Below are 7,984 nucleotides of genomic sequence, written 5' to 3' on the forward strand. Positions count from 1 at the left end.
GTCGTTTAAACTGTGAAGAGATAAGCATTATAAATCCTCATCTTAAAAGAAAAGTAGGGTTTCCCTGGTGGTGCAGTGGTTAAGAATTTGCCTGCCAATGCAGGGGACACGGGTTTGAGCCTGGACCAGGAAGATCCCACATGCCGCGGAGCACCTAAGCCCGTGCACCACAACTACTGAGCCTGCACTCTAGAGCCCGTGAGCTACAACTACTGAGCCCGTGTGCCACAACTACTGAGCCCGTGCACCTAGAGCCTATGCTCTGCAACAAGAGAAGCTACTGCAATGAGAAGCCCGTGCACCACAACGAAGAGTAGCCCCCGCTCGCTGCAACTAGAGAAAGCCCGTGTGCAGCAACGAAGACCCAATGCAGCCAAAAATAAATAAATAAATTTGTAAAATAAAAACAAAGATTAAAAAAAAAGAAAAGTAAAAAGATCTTAAAAGACTTTTAAGAGATTCTACTCTGGCAACATTAGATTATGAAACTAGAGCCATTTAAATTCAAGCTAATAATTGTAATGAAACGCTTCCTATTCTCATAGCCTCTATAAAATACATAGATGGTTTTTCTGTTTTCCTGTTACGTAGTTAATACTTCATGAAAACAATATATATGAATATGTTGCCTGCCTTCTTGACATTTCTGTAAAAAAGATAAAGAGTAAATGGAAAGCTAAATGATCTTAGGAGGAATACAGCAAAGACGGTGCCGAGTTAGGAGGCCTGTGCAGTCGGTGCACCCCATCCCTCTCCTGGTTGTACCCCAACCAGTACTGCCTCAGTCTCACTTTAAAAATGGCCTAATCCTTTCAACTGCCTTAAGAAGTTCCTTCAAACTTGGATTAATTAAGGACCAAACCAGATTCCTCTGGAGCTCAACCTTGGGCTATCATAGCATAAGAGAATACTCCACAGTTCAAGACAGGCCTTAACACATCAAAATCTTTTAAAAGCCCTTTACACTTTGCTTTCTTTAAGGGGAAAATCGCATAGTGGTGAGAGAAAGAATACACAGATAGTGATCATATACCCTACTGTTTATTGTGTGGGCTACCAGTTTAACTGAATTCTCTTAAATGTACAAATTTCCAGCTTCAGAGCACTGAGTTAGTAAGCTTTTTATGTTAAATTTATACAATTCATCTTTCTTAACTTATTTTCACCAGAACTTGGGTTAATTTGTAAATATGTAAGATTTTCCATAGTATATTGTCTAGTTAAATACAAATTTTGGAGAACTTCCTCATGATGATGGAGAAGGAAGACTCTAAACTCACCTCCTCCCACGGGCACACCAAAATTACAATGATTTACAGAGCAATTATCTATGAAAATGACCTGAAGACTAGCAGATAAGATTTTCCACAGCTAAAGATATATAGAAGGGGCCACAACAGATGCGTAGAAGGGGTGGATACTGGGTATAGTCAGGACTCACACCCCCAGGTCAGTGACCCACAAATGGGAGGAATATCACAAGCACAGAGGTCCTCCCCAGGGAATGAGGGGTCTGAGCCCCATGTTGGGCTCCTAGCCCAGGAGTTCTACGCCAAAAGATGAGCCCCCAGGACATCTGGTTTTGAAAATAGGGCTTTTTAAAAACATGCTGATTCTAAAAAACAGAGCTTATGTTTGAGAGCTGGAGGGCTATAGGATAGAGAGAGTCTGCTCTTAGAGGGCACATGCAAAGTCTCATGTGCTCAGAGTCCCAATGCAGAGGGAGAAATTCGAAAGGAGCCCAGGTCCTAGACCCATGCGCTTTTGCACAGCAAAGGAAACCATCTATCAAGTGAAAAGGCAGCCTACTGAGTGGAAGGAGATATTTGCAAATGATATGTGTGATAAGAGGTTAATATCCAAAATATATAAAGAACTCATACAACTGAATATCAAAAAAAATTCCGTTAAAAAAATGGACAGAGGACCTGAATAGACATTTTTCCAGAAAAGACATACAGATGGCCAACAGGCACATGAAAAGATGCTCAACATCACTATCATTAGGGAAATGCAAATCAAAACCACAGTGAGATAGCCCCTCACATCTGTCACAATGACTGTGATCAAAACGACAACGAAAACAAATAAGTATTGGCGAGGATGTGGAGAAAAGGGGACCATCCCGCACTGTTGGTAGGAATGTAAATTGGTACGGCCACCATGGAGAACAGTATGGAGGCCCCTCAAGAAACTGAAAGTGGAATTACCAAATGATCCAGCAATTACAGTTCTGGGTATTTTTGTGAAGAAACAAAAACACTAATTTGAAAAGATATATGCACCACTATGTTCATAGCAGCATTATTTACAATAGGCAAGATATGGAAGCAATCTAAGTGCCCATCAGTAGGTGAATGGATAGAGAAGGTGTGTGTGTGTGTGTGTGTGTATACACACACACACACACACACACACACACACACACACATAGTGTTGCCCAAAAGTTCGGGATTTTCCATGTGAATATAAGCCATAAAGAAGAATGAAATTGTGCCATTTGCAGCAACATGGATGGATGTATAGGGCACTATGCTAAGTGAGGTAAGTCAAAGACAAATATCATATGATCTCACTTATATGTGCGATCTAAAAAAGCAAAATGAAAACAGACTCAGATAAAGAGAACAAATGGGTGGTTGCCAGATTCGGGGGAAGGAGGGTGCTTTGGGCAAAGTAAGTGATGAGGATTAAAAGATACAAACTTCCAGTTATAAAATAAATGAGCCCCAGGGATGTAATATACATCATAAAGAATATGGTCAATAACACTGTAATAACTTTGGAGACAGATGGTTACTAGATTTATCATAACGATCATTTTGTAATGTATGTAAATGTCAAATCACTGTGTAGTACACCTGAAACTAACATAATATTGAATGTCAACTGTATTTCAATTAAAAAATAAACTTTGATCACCAAAGGATAAAATATATGTTGAAAACCATCAGAGCTATTAATTCATACATAACATGAGCAAAATACCTAAACTCCTACTCCTTATATCATTTTGCCAATTTTAGAGTCAATTAAGATTTTCAGCTACATTTTATATGGCTCTTTTAATGAGTTTGTTTCATTTATTTCCCTTAATTAAGTATGAGATATCATTGCTTAAAGCCAGTATTTACATACTGGTTGTTTCTGGATGCCCAAAATAGTATTCTAAACCTGGGGAGAGTTATAGCATTTTGGTAGCCATCATTTAATATATGAATAGTGAAGGAGAGTTTGCAGTTTATAAGTTTAGTTCAAATTCAATCACTACGTTTCCTATGCCAGTGAGAATCTGTGATTTCTGCCAATTTATTCATTCAACAAAGAGTAAATCTGGACATACAGCATTGTACTAAATAAACATTCTCTGGTTTCAGCAAGCTTATAGTCAAGCGAGTGACATAAATAAAACACATACACATACCTTAAAATAATGTCAGATAATGGATGCTATGAAAATATGGGATGGGGGGAAAAGTGACCAGAAGTATTGGGTAGTGCTGTTTTATACAGGGAAAACTGGAAAGATGTCTTCTTAGGTGACATTGGTACAAAGATCTAAAGGAAGTGAGGGAGGAACTATGAAGACATACCTATTGGATGAGCATTCCAGAAAGAGATCTTTCCCCAGGTGAGTTAATGGACAAGTTAGACGTCAGTCTTGGAATTTGTTTGATATCTAGAAATATGTTGGCCACCTTGTTTTTCTTGGAGAGTGTCTTGACTGTTCTTAGCACTTTACATTTCCATAAACATTTTAGAATAACCTCGTTGCATTCTATCAACTTTGGTTGGGATTGCATTGAACCTATAATTATTCCTCTAGAGATCTTTCACATCTTTTTTTTTTTTTTTTTTTTTTTTGCGGTACGCGGGCCTCTCACTGCTGTGGCCTCTCCCATTGCGGAGCACAGGCTCCGGACGTGCAGGCTCAGCGGCCATGGCTCACGGGCCCAGCCACTCCGCGGCAACACATCTTTTTTTAAGTTTTATTCCCGGGTACTTGATTTTTTAGGTATCATTTTCTGTTTGTTAGTATATAGAAATGTGGCTAATTTTTATGTAATGATTTTGCATCTAGGGAACAGTACTCTTAATTCCAAGAGTTTGTCTCTAGATTCTTTGAGATTTCTCTATACACAGTCGTCATCTGTGAATAATTATTTTTTTATTTAACAAACACTTTTACAGTGCTTTGTAGTGTCAAAACACTTTCTATGTACTTTTAAAATATTCTCGTTTACGCTTTAGAACAACCCTGTGAAGGAGGTACTCATTATCCCCATTTTACAGATGAGGAAACTGAGACACAGGGTTAGCATTTTGCCCAGAATTACATTGCTGGTTAGTGGCAGAACAGGGATTCAAATCTTTCTCTTTGATCGCTGCATCATATATTTCTTTTTCTGGCGCATTTGGACTGGCTAGGACTTCAAGTGCATAATGCTGAATAGCAGTGGTTTGGGGGGCATTGTTAACTCATTAATAATCTCAAAGGGAACCCTTTCAACATTTCAACCATTAATGACGATATTTATATTTCAGTTATATTTGTAGATATATTTGTAGATACCCTTTATCAAAATTACTAAATTCTTTTCTAACTCTTAGTTTGCCAAGAATGTTTACCTTGGGAAATATGCTGAATTTTATTGGCTGCTATTTTGGGGGGAGGGTCATCTATCATGTAATTGTGATTTATTCCTTTAATGTGTTAACATAGTGAATTTGATTCTTTAAATGTTAAACTAACCTCCTGGGATAAACTTCAATATCAGAGTATGTAAGACTGGAATTATGTCTTCCTTGAATGTTTGGTAGAAATTGTTATTAAGGCTGTCTGGACCTTCTGAATTTTTTTTTTTTTATACCACGGAGGTCCACATTTTCAGGGTTAGTAAGCAATTCCTTTTCATTTACATAATAGGAGCAGCAAGGCGTGGCAAGCTCTTTCCCCTGTGATCACAGAGTTTGCTAATCCTAGAGTGTGGCAATTTGCTGGTTGTCTGGTGCTGACATATTCCTGCTTTTATTGTTTTCCTTTGCAGCTTTTTGCCTAATAATGTTGGAGCACCTATTTCTGCTACCTTTTGGCCTGCATGAAGGAGGTAAAACTTAGATATTTCACAACCCCATGTGTACCAGGTGCCTCCAAATTCTGAATTCAGGATACTAGGAAACCAGAAACCTTAAAAAGAAAGAAACTGTAGGCTCTCGGGGGCAAGAACCATATCTTTACTTTTTCCTATGTGTGTGCTTAATAAGTACTTCATCTACGGAGAGGGAATTGAGGATAAGCTTGCTATGATGGGACAGAACTGAGCAAAGACATGAGAATATTTGTGGACCAAGGCCTCAGAGTTGGTGACCAATCACTTCATTACATTGTCCACTAGAATAAGTTTTGAAACAAGACAGTGGCTGAAACTTTTAACAAGGTTTTATGCCAAATAGGTTAATTCGTCAATATTCTGGGATGTATGACAGACACTGGAACATCTTTTTTCAGGGTTGGAATAGCCAAGGCATTTTACTTTTGTTTCCGGGGGCTTTTTTTTTCTGTTTAAGGAAAATGTAATACGTTCGGCTAAATAAAGAATCATCGTTGCTTTAGAGGTAATGTGCAAACTGATGTTTTAGAGACAAGTACTACTGAGAGTTTAAATAAACTGTGCACAAGACTTTCTTTCCCCGTCCCCCTTTTTCCTTTCTCTTTTTTCTTTGCTCCCCCCTTTCCCTTCTCTACCCTTCTTCCCACATTACCTTCCCCCATAACCACTGAAAATGACCAAGTATGTGTGATAGCATAGCTTTCTCTACATTCATATAATCTTACACAGTGCGTATATGTATTGATTATTGTCGCGATTTTCTCAATATCTATTGATTATTGTCGCGATTTTCTCAATATCTCAGAAATCAGTCCGAGTCACGTGATATAGCTCCAGTTCATTCGCTTTGATGGCTGCATGTTCATGGGTATTCACTTTGTGTCTCTTTTGTTTTGTTTTCCTCTCTACAAACACTGCAAGAAACATCCTCATACGTAAGTCCTTGTTTTCTGGTGGTTTGGAGTATGGGAGATGGATTCATGGAAATCAAATAGCTACTTTGAAAAGTATATGTATTTTTAACTTTAATAAGATTATCAGATTGCCTTCCCAAAAAGGTTGTCGCAATTTCCAATTCCACTAACAATACACGAGTCCTCTTTCCCCTGTATTCCACCAACAATAGATATTAGGAGCTTTATAGTTTTTGCAAGGCTGTTTGGTATAAAGTAATACCTACTACTTGATTTTTCATATCCCTGTGAGTGAATTTGTACATCTTTTTGTGTGGTTTTCTTTCTTATGAGGGGAGGGAAATGATGGTATTTGATTCGCTGTTCTCTAAATTGACTTTAATATTTTTTGCCTATATTTTTTGTGTTGTTTTCTCCTTGTCAGTTTAAAAGATATCTTTATTATATATTATAGCTATCATAATAGCTCTATATTATATATATTACTATTAAGTTATATTTTTATTATATTTTTCTCTAAATCTAGTATTTGATTATTGACTTTAACTTTTCTTGCTGTGCATTTTTTTCTTCAAGTTTATTTAGAATTTGTTTTTTTTTTTTTTTTTTGGCTGCGTTGGGTCTCCGTTGCTGTGCGTGGGCTTTCTCTGGTTGCGTTGAGTGGGGGCTACTCTTTTTTTTTTAACATCTTTATTGGAGTATAATTGCTTTACAATGGTGTGTTAGTTTCTGCTTTAGGGGGCTACTCTTTCGTTGCGGTGCGCAGGCTTGCTTGTTGTGGAGCACAGGCTCTAGGTGTGCGGGCTTCAGTAGTTGTGGCACGTGGGCTCAGTAGTTGTGGCTCACGGGCTCCAGAGCGCAGGCTCAGTAGTTGTGGCGCATGGGCTTAGTTGTTCCACGGCATGTGGGATCTTCCCTGACCAGGGCTCGAACCCGTGCCCCCTGCATTGGCAGGTGGATTCTTAACCACTGCGCCACCAGGGAAGCCCTATAATATTTTTAAACTTAAAGAAGAGTTGCAAAGATAATTCAGAGGCTCCCCATACACTCTTTACTCATATATATTATTTTGCCATATGAAAGCTCTAATTTTCAAATGTGTCTAATGGTATATTTCAGGCCTCTAATCGTGGTTAAGGTCTCCCCTGCTCCTAAATGGTACTTAGTCTCCTAGGTTTCTTGAGAGATTGTTATTTACTTTTTTACCTTTGCTTTAATCTGTATTGAATTTATGTTTAGTATGTAATATGGAGGTCCAATCTTATTTTCTTCCATTTAGAAAGCTGTTTGTGATGACACTGTTATATAATCTATCCTTTCCCTGTGATCTGAATACTGTTTTTATACTGGAATTTCTAGGTTTCTACAAAAAAGCCTGCTGGGATTTTTATTGTGATTCAATTGAATCTATAGATCAATTGGGGGAAAATTAGCATCTTAATGATATTGACTCTTCTGATCCATGAATACATTGTATCTATCCATTTAGTTTTTTAAATTTCTTTAAACAGTGTTCTGTAGTTTTCAAAAACTGTTTTTGTAGATTTTTTTTTAAAAATCTCAATTTCTGATTTTTCATTAATAGGATACAGACATACCTTGTTTTATTGCCCTTTGCTCTATTGTGCTGTGAAGATATGGTGTTTAGTAAACTGAAGTTTTGTGGCAGATGATGGTTAGCATTTTTTAGCAATGGAGTATTTTTTTTTAAATTTAATTTATTTTTATTTTTGGCTGCGTTGGGTCTTCGTTGCGGTGCGCGGGCTTCTCATCGCAGTGGCTTCTCTTATTGTGGAGCACGGCGCGCGGGCTTCAGTAGTTGTGGCGCACGGGCTTCGTTGCTCCGCGGCATGTGGGATCTGCCCGGGCCAGGGCTCGAACCCGTGTCCCCTGCATTGGCAGGAGGACTCTTAACCACTGCGCCACCAGGGAAGCCCATCAATGGAGTTTTTTTTTAAT

The sequence above is a fragment of the Monodon monoceros genome, unplaced genomic scaffold, assembly GCF_005190385.1.
Source record: "Monodon monoceros isolate NGI ecotype Baffin Bay Population unplaced genomic scaffold, NGI_Narwhal_1 Super_Scaffold_14, whole genome shotgun sequence".
Taxonomy (NCBI): Eukaryota; Metazoa; Chordata; class Mammalia; order Artiodactyla; family Monodontidae; genus Monodon; species Monodon monoceros.